The 15,269-nt window shown below is 42.2% G+C and overlaps 1 non-coding gene across 1 annotated transcript; it reads left to right on the top strand.

Annotated features, from left to right (window-relative positions):
- Nucleotides 1-577: 577 nt before the first annotated feature.
- LOC142449509 (U6 spliceosomal RNA) lies at nucleotides 578-686 on the top strand. The gene has a single exon (XR_012784667.1). It is a non-coding gene; the product is annotated as a U6 spliceosomal RNA (small nuclear RNA).
- The last annotated feature ends 14,583 nt before the right edge of the window (nucleotides 687-15,269 follow it).

Genomic DNA, 15,269 nt, shown 5'->3' on the forward strand with positions numbered 1-15,269 from the left:
ATTGGGTGTTTACTCAACGTCACGGTGCTGAGACACTTACCTAATTGTGTACAGCAATGCCGTGGGTAGCTGTTAATCATCATCCTCTCTCAGAGAAACCACACAAAGGAACTTGTCTGGCGGCTTGCCGTTCACAAGAAGACTAGTTTTTATCTGAATCTGTCTAATTTCCAGGCGCTCTCACCATGCAGTGGTTAAGCACTTGGTGCTACCAAACCATCAGTGGTTCAAACTCGCAAGGCTCTCTGAGGGAGCAAAATGTGTCCACTTCCATTAAAGATTCCCGAAACCTAAACGAAATAGATCTACCCCATCGGGTCTGCAAGGTTGTAATATTTAAGGAAGCGGACTGCCACCTCCCTCTCCTATGTATTGGCTGGTGGGTTCACACACTGACCTTTTGGTTCGGAGCCAAACATTGAACCCACGCACAACCAGGGTGCCTTCCATACCGGTTCTGTCATCAGAATCCCTATAGGGCAGTTCTACCTTGGCCAATAGGGACCCGGTCACCCTGAATCAATCTATGGCAGCACGTCTGAACTGATTTCAAAGAGAATTCTTTATCCCCATAATGGTATCCTTCCTTCGGCAGCACATATACTAAAATTGGAATGATACAGAGACGATTCACATGGCCTCGGCGCAAGGATGACATGCAAATCCGAGAAGCGTCCCGTATTTTTGTTTTCAGTGTAGTTCTTTTCTCATTCTCTATTTGGGGAGGGGGGGGCTTTGAAATGTGACACAGCTTTTTTGGTCATTTCTTTGATGTGAGAAGCATCTTTGTTTATCAGTAAAATTGAGGTGGACATTATTTCCCCAATTCCACAACAGGATTCACATTGCTAACTTATAAATCTAGACTTGGAGAATTGCGGACTGAGAAATGACCATACCTTAAACTGTCTACAACAAAATGAACTGAAAAGGAGATTCCCAACTGAATTCGGGGCCTTTGAGTTAAAAAAAAAAATCCTCTGCTGCACATTTTGTTTTAAGCATTACTGTTTCTACCTATTAATGTAATGTTAGAAACACGAATAATGCAATTTGTGCAATTGGGGAAGCCTGCCTTTTTCTCCTTGACTCCCCCCGCAATACAAACCAAGAGAAACTTGTGATGCACTCATCCAAATGCACTCATGGGTTCTCTGAACGCATTAATACTGACGTCTGCAAGAGGAGGCAACAGGGGGAAAGTGCATCTTTTCCAGTAAAGAACAGTTGGTGAGATGAGGGCATTTTATCTGCTTGCTGTGACCAGCGTGTGTGCTCATAAATCTTAGCAAGTTTATGTATATCCCAGAAGGAAACCATTTTTTATGAACTTAATAACATACTACAGAACTTCAAAACCTTGGTCTTGAATATTAGACCAGATCTAGTAGCTCCATATCTAAGATTTTTCTACTGGCTCCTCTTCAGAACAGGAATGGCTGACTACTCAACACACTCCGCCTGCCCCTTTCCTTTCTTTGTGCTGTGTACAGTGACATTGTCTTTACTGTATTTTGTTCTCTGCTAATGTGGTGCCTTCTATGAGTGCATGATGGTGCCTTCTATGAGTGCATCATTCCAATCTTGCTGGTAATTATGTACAGGATAATGTATGACTTGCTGAGCTGCGAATCCAAGCAGCTGCAGAATGTTGAAAAATCTTTGAATTGTATAAAAATTGCAGTATCTTTAAAATCAGTAAAATTGACTAGTATTTTTTAAAGTATCCTTCCCAACCCTTTTCTGACAGCTTGTCACACTCTGGTGGCACGCAGGTTGCCGTGCTGCTGGAATACATGCCACTGGTATTTCAAATACCAGACAGGTTTCAGATCCAGACCGACTCAAAAATAGGGCCTGATAACCTACTATTGAAAAGAAGGGCCAGTGAAAGCCCCACATTGTTCTCTTAAATCAGCCATCACAAAATATGATGTTTGAGCGAAATTGCTTTTACGAAAGAATTCACTGTGACCAGAGAGAACCTTCCCAGATGATACCACTGGGGCCTCTAACTCAGAGCAAGTTGCTCCATGATTACCTGGCAGGAAAAATATATACTAGGAAAGTTCCGTCCAGCTGAGCTATTTTCAAGCTTTTTGGGGCGTACCCTCTTGTAAAATATGACTTCTTGTTTTACTAGTTAAATGGTATCTGCCCACCCACCCCAAATACAACTAAGGATCATATGGACAGCTTACTCTCTTGTATTATATGCACAATCGATTTTTCATATTTTAAAACTAATATTATATTGTCAGCTTGAACAATTTAAAGCATGCAGCATCATTTAACATTTTATCAACGTGAATTAATCCTCAAGGAGCCCTGGTTCACAGTGGGTTTTGCGCTGAGCTGCTAAATGCGAGGCCAGCAGTTGGAAACCAAGAGTCAAGCCTAGGGAGGAAGATGAGGCTTTTTACTCTCAGAAGGATTTACATTCTCGGATACCTGCAGGGGCAATTCTACCTGTTCCTACAGGGTCGCTATGAGCCTAAATCAATTCTATGGCAGTGAGTGAGGTTATGGGCCTGAGAATGGGAAGGAGTTGTACTTTTTATAACTCTTTCGACTAAATGACCATGAACTGCAGCAGCAGATTCCAAAAAAGAAAACCAGAGTACCCTGTTGTGACTATAAGGCTATCCTACGGACTTGAGAACATATTGAGAATCGGTCAACATTACTTGTAACAGACATGTGGAATCCAGTTTAGTGATCATAACAGTTTCTCTCACTTACTGTGTGCTCTGAACCCCTGTGAGCAGGTGTTAATTATTGAGCAATGTCTGTAAAGCGACTTAAGTCAGCTTTTCCTTTCCACCTCAAGAGCCATGAGGCATATAAGTGCGTTCAGAGCAGGGTGCAATTAAAACTTCCATTGATCTGAACTATTGACCATCCATACTTGATATGAGGTCAAGATTTATCTCCCCAGCTAACTTTTTCCCTCACTACAAATGAGAGAACACATGTTTAAAACCAGTTGCTTTTATACTTGTAAAATATATACTTTATCCCTTTTTTTAGAATAACAAAAAAATATTTTACTAAAACATGAGACTTACACACATGTCCAGACAAGCCATGCAAAAGGGTCACAAGCTTTTTTCTTAAAGGAAGACGTCTCACTTGACAGGAAACTCACAGAGGTATTAGTGAGGGCCGTGATGTTGGTTTAATGTTCCCAGTTTGGTTCCCACAATCAAGGACCACCTACAGTGACTAAATAAAGTTAGTCTTGGCTAGAGGGCGTATTCTGAAGAACAATTGGTTAGTTCTGTGTAACCAGTGCAATGAGATCACCATAAAAAGGGGGAAGGGAACCCATAAAATTAAAACTATCTCCCCCCCACTTCAAAAAATAAAATAAACATTCGCACCCCTGACTACTTTCATTCATGGTGCTTCATCCTTAGAGCATGGTGGGGGAGAAACGAATAATAGAGGAGGGGCCACTGCTTGTAAACATCTGCCAACAATCCAGATGACACTTCTAGGCTCTGCTGGTGCTTTACAACAGGGAATCAGGACAAGACAGATTTGCAAATGTGCATTGATTCACTAAAGGACTGGAGATGTCTAGGCTTTTATTCTGTAATGTTTCTAAGACCGGGTCCATTCAATGCAAGCTAGAAACGGAAGACATCTTGGTAGAACAGACATGATGCATACTTGATGATCGGATCAAGTTAAATGTTAATTCTTGGCATACAGTCTAGTCCACGCTCTAGCTGTTTTCTTCCAGGCTTGGGCTTCCCTGGGCTTGCGCTGCTCGGCTCAGTCATTTGCTAGTGGGTCCTCTGCACTGGGCGCACTTCACCAAGCCAGGATCGATAGCAGAACGGTGTGGAGCTGCAGTGCTGGGGACAGCTTGTCTTTCAACCGAGCTAAACATATTCTTCCCAACTTGTGTATATTAGCGTGATAAATTTTGGTCATGAATGTACTTTAGGAGCCGATATTGGGTATTCTTCTCGAAAGTTCGTGTTTGAAAGTCCCTCCCTCAAAGCTGGGATCCTGGGCCAGCAAGGACCACATGAAAATAACGGGGTTCCTCTCCTTCGAGTCTGCTTACAGCCGGAACTGGCTCTGCCAGCAAATGCGGGGATTCCTCCATAGACCTGCAGGGCAGCCGGCCACCTTCTCAAACCCTCTCCTCTTGTGGAAGTCTCCCTTAATGCCTCTTACTATGATGACTATTAGCCCCGTGCTAGGAATAGAGATGGCTCTAATAACGACTTACTGCTTGGTTTTTCATCATTGTCTACAAAGAACATTGTTCTTTAATTATGCCAAAGTAAAACAAAGTCCCTAAAATGGCATTGAGTCACACTTTAGACATAAAACCAGGCCAAACCACAATAATAAGTTAGTGTTAAAAATGCAGATACAGGTAATTCAAATTAGAGTCCACACGCGTTAACTTGTTCTGAGCTTGTGCGCTGCAGTGGCTGGAGAACTAGCTACACTGCTTCCTTATGTAAGATGAAAATGCTCATAAGAAAACATGATTTCACATAGTTTTTTCTGCTGAATACAAATCTTCCCCAAAGTTATCAAATATGAATTTATGATCCTATATAGATTCCACTCAAGGTAGAGTTTTTAAAAATTGAATCATGGGTATGATTATTTCTGATTAATAATGATGACAAATGATAACTGAATTACAATGACCACATTTAAGGCATTTGCCATTTAGGGTATTTTCTGGTGAGGGTTACTCCAGATCCATCAGAAACTGGCTTAAACAGTAAAGGAGGTCGATTGGCTGAGGCACAAGAAGCTTCAAAGTGTCCATTCCATTGCCTGTGACGCCCTTGGCCTCATTTTCCTTTGTATTTGGCCTTTGTCTTACGTAGACTGTTCTCATGTATGAAAATGGCTCTCCCACTCTAGGCTGCACATGCGTCCAACAGAATCTACAGGAAGAGAGCATATAGCAGTAGGTCAGACTAAATCCAAGAAACCCTCCACCAAAAACTGCTCTTGCATTCATCTGATTAAACCACATGCCCACTCTAGAGCCAGTCCTTAGGGCCAGAGAAGCATCACACATTGATTGACTTGGGCCTGGCTTGTTTATGCCCATCACTGTGATCAATGGCTAGGGCTGCCCTAGAGGCTTTCAGTCGATCATACTTATCACGGAACAAGGCAGAGGTAGGCATCCCAACCCAGACCATAAACCTGTCCAGGAAGAACAGGATGGATGGCAGGAGGTCAGTAAGGGGGACTTCATTTTCCAAATTACCTTAGGAATGTTTCTTTGTTTTGTTTGTCTTCCTTCCTACTTATTTACAGAACAGTGTGCATAATACGAAATTTCAGCATGCAAAAACAAACAAACAAAAAACCTCTTTGAAAATGTGTTACAGATCAAACATACTGTTGTAGAGTTGATTCTGATTCAGATAGCATTGAACAGCCCATCGTGTTTGAAGCTTAGAGTCTTTTCAGAAGCAGGCTGCCACATTTTTCCACCCACAAAGCAGCCGGTGGGTTTGACACCACTGGCTTTCCGTTTTCAGCTGAGCACGTAACCAATGCACCCCCAGGGCTGGTTTTCTTATAGGGAGAAGTCTGAAAAATTAAATTTGTTCCTCAAGGTCAACTATCAAGGTCATGAAGAACAAGGATCGTTTGGGAAACTACTGCAGTCCTCAGGAACCCACGGACACATGTTGATGAAGCGCTTGGCTGCTAAATGAAAGACCGAGAAGTTCATCCAGAGGCACCTCCCAAGAAAGGCCCAGTGCTTCCCTCCCCCAGATCAGCCACTGAAAACCCCGCGGAGCTCCTGAAGCCACACGGTACTGTAATCAATTCCTGTCTCCTCAGTAACAGTCCCCTCGTGCTCCAAAATGGGCTTCTTCTATTTAAAAAATCTCCAGCCCGGCATCACCTCAGTGAGTACAGGAGGGTGAGCGTCTGGGAAGCTGAGTGAAGCCGAGCACAGCTGGAGTCCAGAAAACAGTCTGTGGGAACAGAAGACCGAGGGACTTCCTGACTGGCATGGAGACTGAAGGGATGCAGCTCTCGTCCAGGATCACGGCAACCACTGGAAGCTGGGGGAGGCGAAGAAGGATCTGTAGCCTTGAGAAGGAATCAGAGCCTGCAGACCCCTGGGCTTTATTCAGGAGGGGGTCTCCAAACCAAGGAGAGGATAACGTGTGTTGTGTCCAACCACCCAGGTGTCAGTCATCCTTGCTTCAGCAGCCCCAGAGCACTCAGACAGGCCCTGAGGACCTCGTGAAACAGGGAGGGCACAGAGCCTGTGACAGATGAGGAAATAAGCCTCTGACGTAGGGCTATGTGAAATGGGATGAAAGGGGACCTGGGTAGAGCGAAACCAGGTCATGACTGAGAGCATTTTCAGGGCTACAGATCTCACGCTTCCTACTGTCCCTTCGCCCTCCACTGGGTTGGCCACAAACTTCCTCCCTTCAAGCTGGCGGGCGTGAGAGAGGCCAAAGCTGTCTCGCACCCACACCACAAGCAGTCTCCTCTGCCTTTTTTACACCGTGGAGTGGAAACCTACTATCAAACCCCGTGAATGCACTCTCATGGGCTAAACCAAGTCAGTCCAAGCTCAAGTCATTTTCCAGTTTTAGTTTATATTATTCGATGCAATGTCATCATTCTCAAATGGTATTGAGACCCAAGAGCAAGCAAATGAAGAAGGAACCAGGAGAGCTCAGGAAAGCAGAGTTCTACAATGACCCACACGAGGGCACCAGGAGTTGCCTCAACTTGACAACACACGACTGCTGGCTCGCCAAGATGGGCACTCTTAAAAAAGACAGGTCAAACTCAAACAATTTTAATCTAGTATGACCTTGACTTCGTAAGAAGATATCCGTATTTGTTCATTACTTGCAACAAATGTATCATTGTTAGATGCATTAGCTGTTGTTAATTACTATCTGCTCAAAACAATACTACATGACAAAGCAGAACTGCTTCATCGGACTTTCTTCGTTGTATTCTTTTGCATTTCTTTCAATTGTGAATTGGGTTAAGGTATACAGAGCAGATGGATTTCTCATATAAATATGCATACACATTTCGTTTCATCTCATTGACTACAAGCGCCACAATTAAGCATCTCATAACCCCTTTCCTCCCTGTGTTTGCTGTTTCTATTCATCCGACTTCTTAACCCCTCTGGACTTTTCCATCTCAAGTGGTTTATTGTTCTAAGGCACAGGTTCAACACCCCCCCCCATTGTTATTGCTCCTACTGCAGGCCGAGCTATTGTTTGGCTGAAAATGGAGCCATGAAGGCAGTTCGTTTTCAAGCCAGGAGGGTGACTAACATGGTAGTCTCTATCCAACCAGCAGGTCTAGTCTGTTTGATGACCTTTGAGATTCATGCCACTGTTTTTCTCCCACTCTATCACAGATCTTCTGTTGTGATCCCTTTCGGAATAACAGGGACTGATAGTTAGTCTCCGTCTAGCCTTCCTGGTCTCAGGATTATGGAGGCTGTGTGCCTGGGGTCCAGTAAGCCATTGGACTGATGGTGTCCGTATATCTTCAATTTTCATCACTTTTCTGTCCTCTCCACCAGGAGAGACCAATAACTGCACCTTAAATGGCTGCTCATGAGTTTTCAAACTAGAGCCCAGTTGTTACTGACCAATGCAGGAAGCAGACCCTGTGGACTTTGTGGGCTGCGCCACTTGACCTTAGTGTCCCCAGAGACGATGGTGCTGAATCCTCAGACCCAGTATCTGTTCCCTTCCGGTGTTTGGTTGTGTGTAAGATGTTTTCATAACTTTTCCCCCTGTAGGCTCCATCACTTGGATGTCTATGGTAGTGTAATGGTGATGGACTGGGTAAGGTCAGCAGTTCCAAACTACCCACTGCTCTACCAGAGAAAGATGAGGTTTTCTAGCCCCATGAAGAGTTAGGCTTGGAAATCCTGTCCTTACAGAGTTAGGCTTGGAAATCCATGAAGGCAACTCTACCCTGTCCTTACAGGGTGGCTATGACTCAGAATCAACTTGATGCCAGTGAGTTTGATTTGGAAGACAAATGCCCTTTTACAAATATCTTCTCTCAAACTTACATAACTTCGTCAATATACCCTGTTCTCCCATCCAAACTTGATCAGAACTGTTTTTTGGTTTTGTTTTGTTTTTTAAGTTTCATTGATACATCATCCACACACTATAAAATTCAACAGTTCTGTCATATTAGGAAGAGCTGTACAATCATCACTACAACTAATTTTTAAATAAAATATTTTCTTCTTTCTTGTACTCACTGCCATGAACTCCTCATTTCCTCCCCTCTCTTACTCCCCAGAAATCATTACTTCAGTTCCTCTCTCTAGATTTACCTACCCTGGATTTCACATACAGAAAAACATACGAAAATAGCAACAATAATAAAGTAAGATGGAGAAAGACCTCAATCAGAGGCAGACCTCCAGGGGCTCCTATACATGCACTGAACAGGTGAATCAGGGGGGAAACTGAGGCTGGGCTACAGGGCACCTACCTGCAATATCTTTGCAACTTTTCTCAACATCCAAAACTATTCTAAAATGTTAAAGGTTGAGGGGCAAAACATAAAGTGAGTCTCTACTTCTCCATTTTGAAATGTTATATAAATGGCCCAACCATTGACATTTACATGCATTGTAGGCAAAAATAAATATGACTTTTTTGTTTTTGAGTATTTTCCCATCCATTTCTGAGAGCCTTCAAATTTACTGGCTCTCAAGCTTCCTCATATTTGGGGGAAATCAGCGGGTTCAGTGAGGATTCTCACCTCCTTACTCACTTCCTGTGAGGCAGCTCGTCTTCAGTGATGTCACTGTAGGAACATCCAAGGACAGGCAAGCTGCTAAGCAAGCCGGAGTCCTGTCTCTGGCCCGAGCTGGGTAATGTGGTCTTATCTTGAGCCTGGGGCCAAAGCGACCTGCTGAGCCAGAAGCCCCGGGTCGACAGCAGCCCTGGGAAACAGAAAGAACAGATATGTGGAAGAATGCAGCTGGACAAAATAAGCTTCCTCTCTTGAGCCCAAAGAAGCAAATACTTTCTGAAACAGAGTTAGCTGTACCACTAAATTTTATGACTGAATTTTATTCTTTGAGTGAAGATTTGAAAAGCAACCCTCTGTTTTTCTAACTACCTCGTATCAAAGTGCCTAGTAAGATTGTGCTGACATCTCTCTGAAGAGGAAAGGAGAAGATGGCTCCTTGACACACAATAGTAGACTGAAGACTTTGTCCATAGCAGTTGATCATTAGCTACGAGTTTGGGGAGTTGCTTCCTAAAACAATAGGACTCCGTGTCCTTTATTTGAACCTCTTCCTGCTAAGTCTCTTAAAATTGAGTCTCAACAAATCCTGTCAGCATCACACAGAACATATCATGCCCAAATCATCAAATTCCTCTCTACTCTCTCTGGATTTATGCAGACCTTGACCCTGTCCTGTTTGGCCTTACTGTGATAATCTAGGAACACAGGCTCTGCAGAGTTCCACTGACTGGAACACCGTATCTGTTCATTCAGCCAGTGGGTCAGCCATTCCCCTTCATTGCGTGTGCATCTATCACGCTTAGAATCATCTTCACTTCACCATTCACCGCTTCCACTAGAGGTTTGCCAGAGAAGGGGAGGAATAGAAGTTAGGGAAGGAGAAAGGAATGAAAGAGGAAGAGAGGAAGGATAGGAGAAAATGAAAGAGGAGGAAGGACTTTTTCACTATTAGCAAATTAACGCTGCTAGCCCAGGCTTTCTCAGCCATGATTTGTCTAGGAAGAATGTATGATGTGAAAACGACAAAGGACAACCTTGCCATGTGAAGGGAGAGGAGATCCAAGCAAGTGACCTCTACCAGACACTCATCAAGTCCCAGGGCCACGTTTCATTCTCACGCCATAATGCTGCTCAGCCTACATCCATTGCCCAACCTCTAGCATAGGATCAGGGATCCCAGGGATCCAGTTAGAAGACCACTCCAGTACTTGAAACCTTCAGAGACAAAGCAGGACAGCATGCGTCCTGGTTCCCTAAAGTGAAACTCCTACCCCAGACCACACCCATTGCCCTCAGGTTCAATCCAGCTCATGGTGAGTCATTTAGGACAGATTAGAACTGTTCCCAAAGGTTGTGGTTGTTGTTGGTTTGTTTGTGTTTCACTGTAACCTTTAAAGATGCAGATTGCCAAGCACATCTTTCTTTCACTGCCACCATTAGGCTCCTGTCCCAGTGTCAACTGTGCCCCTACGGAGACGGTAACCAAACCAAAAATAAAATAAAACCGAACAATTCCCTCTGGTGGTTTCTTCAACCTACAGTCTTAGGAATACTGGGTGAGTAGGAATTGACTCAGTAACAGGGAGCTTAATGTTTTTGTGCTTGTTTGTAGTGTTTGGTGGATGTGAAGGAAGGTTTGATTTACTGATTCGCCCTCTCGCAAGTACGTGCAACTTTACCACTAGCAGAATCCATTTGAGATGGTCATTTGCATGAGCTGCTGCTGAATCTATAATTATGATGTCTAGTTCAATTCATTTCTGAATGTTTTCTGATAAAAGGGGGAACAATTAATTCACATCATCCTGTTCTTCTCAGTTTATGCGGGCTTTCACTTTGATGTTTTTCCCCCATAAACCACTTTGATTTAAAAACAGCAGTCATATAAGAGCCCCCAATATAAAAGTATTTTTAAATTAAAAATAAATAAAAACAGCAGTCATACATCATTGCCATTGTAAAAAAAATCCATTAGTTAATGAAACATGGAATTCAAGATTACACTTTAGTTGTAAAAGTTATTCTATAAGTGCATCAATTATTTCATTTCCAGGGGAATATGTTGCTTCTACATAAAAACTTGCGTTTCATATATGACATGATCAAATAATTTGGAATTAATTGGTTTTAACTAAAATATAAATATAAACTAATGGGGTTTTTCCAGTGTATTTAAAGCTCCCTGGTAATACAAAAGATTTCTTTTCTATCAATTTACTTAGAATGAAAAAGATAATGTTTCTATCATCATCTTAAACCCAGGGACAAGGAAACTGCAAGTGGTTCAAAACCAGTGGAGGGAGGGGATGGGAGGTCTGGTAGGGAGTGACCAAGAGCAAGGTAGCTGAGAGGAATTACTGAAACCAGAATGAAGGCTGAACATGGTAGTGGGACAGGAGGAAAGTGTAAGGAAATAGAGGAAAGGAGTAGGAGGCAAAGGGCATACATAGAGGCCTAACTACAGACATGAGAATATGTAAATATATTTATTATTATGGTGGTAATAGACCCACATATATTTATAGGTTCAGTAGTAGGGTAGCAGGTGGACATTGGGCCTCCTCACATGCACTCCCTTAATACAAGAGCACCTTGCTCAGCTAAACAGTCATTCCATGATGCCCACCTTCCTGACATGATTGCCGAAGACAAACATGTGCATAAGCAAACATGGTGAAGAAAGCTGATGGTGCCCAGCTATCAAAAGATATAGCATCTTGGGTCTTAAAGGCTTGAAGGCAAACAAGCGGCCATCTAGCTCAGAAGCAACAAAGTCCACAGAGAAGAAGCACACAAGCCTGTGCGATCACGAGGTGATGAAGGGATCAGGTAGCAGACACCAAAGAACAAAATTATCATTGTGTGATTGATACCTTCCCCCACATAAACACTGAAAACAAATGTGTGCATAAGTAAGTGTGGTGAAGAAGGCTGATGGTGCCCAGCTATTGAGAGATATAGCATCTGGGGCCTTAAAGGCTTGAAAGTAAACAAGCAGCCATCTAGCCCAGAAGCAACAAAGCCCACATGGAAGCAGCATACCAACATGTGTGATCATGAAGGGCTGAGGAAAACAGGTATCAAGCACCAAATGCGGGGGAAAAGAAATCATATCATCGTGATTAGGGGAATGCCCGATGTGGACCCAATGCCCATCTGTAGACAACTGGACATCCCTTGCAGAGGGGGAGTGGGGAGGAGATGAGTCACTCAGGGTTCAGTGTAGCAATAAGGAAGCTCACAACCTTCCTCTAGTTCTTAAACACTTCCTCCCCCCCCAACTATCGTGATCCCAATTCTGCTTTGTAAACCTGGTGAGACCAGAGAATGTACAGCGGTACAGATGGGAACTGGTAACACAGGGAATACAGGACAGATGAACCCCTCAGGACCAGCGGTGAGAGTGGCGATACTGGGAGGGAAGTGAGGTAGAAAGGGGGAACTGATCACAAGGATCATATAACCTCCTTCCTAGGGGATGGGCAACCGAAAAGTGGGTGAATGCCGGGAAGTGTAAGATAAAATAAAATAATAATTTATAAATTATCAAAGGTTCATGAGGGAGAGGGGAGCAGGGAGGGTGGGGGAGGGGAAAGGGAAAATGAGAAGCTGATTCCAGGAACCCAAGCAGAAAGCGAATTTTGAGAATGATGAGGGCAATGAATATATAAGTGTGCTGTACACAATTGATTTACGTGATTGTGATAAGAGTTGTATGAACCCCAATAAAATGATTTATAAAAAAATTTGACTCTGGTTAGGAGCTTATTGGAAAGTACTTTCAACAAGCAGAAATGTTTGTGTTTTCAGTACAATAAGGAACTTAACACAAGCTTGTCATGTGAATTCTACAGCTCCACATATCGGAAGGCTAAACAGATTGACCAAACTTAAAATGAATTTGTCTATGGAAAGAAAATAGTAATTTAATAAAGTTAAGATACTGCTTTCAATTTATAGATATTCACCACATACAATATTGCTATGTCACTTTCAAAACATTTCATATTGCAAAAACACCTTCAAGCGCACCTCAAAGTAAAGGAAATAGTATCGTTCACATCCATGTACCACTCAGCTGCAATCATCAACAGCATTTCGTTTTATTATCCCCCAGCTTGTGTTACTAGTTTAAAGAAGTGAAAATTTGATGTACGTGAACTAGAAGCTATTTTGTTAACACAGTCAGCATCTTTCCTAACACTTTTTAAAATTATTTTACTTTTTTTTTTTTTGAGGCCCCGCTTTCACGGTCTGTATTAGTACTGAAAATCGAGATCAAGCGAGCTTTTGCCCTTCTGCTCCACGGGAGGTTTCTGTCCTCCCCGGGCTTGCCTTAGTTTCCTAGCACCTTTTCTCTCTAATATTCTCCTATTTTAAATCCCCAGTATTAGATCTAGCTTTAATTTCTTAGGTTAATAAAAGAAAAAAGTGGTGCAGTAATCTTTATCTTTTGCAGTCCCTTTCTCCAAGTCTTACATGAAGTTAATAAATAACAAGGACAACTTGTTTTGGTCTTTCCCGCTTTTCTGTTTCAGGACTGTAGTACCGAGAAGTGGGGTTAGCAGGAGCGCCAAGGACTCAGATGATAACTGAAAATGACAAAACAGGCGGAGCTTTGTTTCTTGGTGGTACTGTTTACACTGTGGTGATGTGAATGATAGGAGAGTACTTTCAGGATAGGGGCGTCAATGTTAAAGAATATAACTGTCTCTGTATGCTTGTACCTAATGACTACCCTAGATTTATTTTTTCTAGAATATAGTCTTATAAATCTCCATCCCTGCAGCCATTATTTAACTAAGGTCTTGATTATTTCCCTTTTCTATTTTCGTGACTACTTTTTAAGTTTCCTCTGAGCCTCTTCCCAAATCTCCCAAGTTCAATACACTTTCCATATTATCTACTATTATCTTCAGTGCCCTGGTGGTGTAGTGGTAATGCATTGGGCTGCTAACTGCAAGGTCAGCAGTTTGAAACCACTACCTGCTTATCAGGTGACAGATGAGGCTTTTTTCTACTCCTGTAAAAAGTTACAATCTCAGAAACGCACAGCCAGATCTACCCTTTCCTACGGGGTCACATCAACTTGATGGCAGTGAGACCGTCCATGGGGAAATCTTTCTAAAACTTGATTATGAGCATGTGTGAAGTCATTCAGTACAGTGGCTGTTGACTTCAGGAGAAAGTCCATTCACACTCTTTGGCATGATTTTTGTGACCATTTTGAACAGACTTCAGCTTGCTCTTCTGCCTTAGTCAGTAATGTATTGAACTTGCTGCATGGACTGGGGGTGACTGTCCAGAGTATCCTGAACAGGGGAAACTAGCTCACAACATCTTTGATCTTTTCAGGTTATCTTGATGGGTCAATGTTCTTTTTATAGGCCCTGATGCAGTAAGGCTCTTCCTGGACTTCCATAACCCTAATCAGGTCATGTTGTGAATGCCTACTGACATCTTCATGTCTCAAGTAGAGTGAAAAACGTGAAGCCTTAGTCTGTGTTTTATTCATCTTTACATCCTCCGTGTGTTCCCTATTGCTTGACTTATATTAAGTATTCAATAAATATTATTGAATAGATGACTAGGTCTTCGATCTTTTCTCCGTTTATCATAATATGGTTGATCTATCCAATTGTGAGCACTTTTAGTTGTCTTTTCATTGAGTTATAATCCATACTAAGATTGCAACCCTTGATCTTCATCAGCAAGAGCTTCAAGTCCCCCTTGCTTTCAGCAAGCAAGGTTGTGTCATCTGCATATTTCAGATTATGAATATGCTATTCCCGGTCCTGATGCTACATCCTTCTTCCTGTAGTCTAGTTTCTCATATTATTTGATCAGAATACACGTTGAATACATATGATGAAAGGATACAGTCCTGATGAACATCTTTGCTTAATATAAGATATTTAAGTCTTAAATGGAAGGCCTTGGTGATATTGTCAGGTAAGAATTAGATTACCAATCACAAGGCCAGTGATTCAAACCACCAGCCCCTCTGGAGAGAGCTGAAGCTATCTGCTCCCATAAAGATTTACAACCTCAGAAACCATAGGGAGAGGCACTATGTGTCCGAATTGACTCAATTGACAGAGGTGCTAAGGGGTTCAGAATAATCTTAAATATCGAATATGATTGACCACTTCATTTAAATAACTCTTATCTTAGCCCAGTGCAATACACAACAGAAAAAAATGAATGGAAATTTTAGTCTCTTTTAAGTTCCTGGTAATATTATAATACTTACAAATACATTTAAGGATACTATATCTCACATGCTATAATTCAAGCCACAATTTCTTTTTCATTACAGAACTTTGATATCATTTTTTGAGTTATATTGCTTTTCCTGCAAAAAAAAAAAGTTTGCCTCTGTCTCTGCCAATATGTATTTTTTAACAAGGCTATTCGAGAATTTTCAGCTTTAAAGCAGATCAGATTTTGTAAAAGGCTTATACCCGTATTCTAAGATTAATGGGGAAAGT

The sequence above is a fragment of the Tenrec ecaudatus genome, chromosome 5, assembly GCF_050624435.1.
Source record: "Tenrec ecaudatus isolate mTenEca1 chromosome 5, mTenEca1.hap1, whole genome shotgun sequence".
Lineage (NCBI taxonomy): Eukaryota > Metazoa > Chordata > Mammalia > Afrosoricida > Tenrecidae > Tenrec > Tenrec ecaudatus.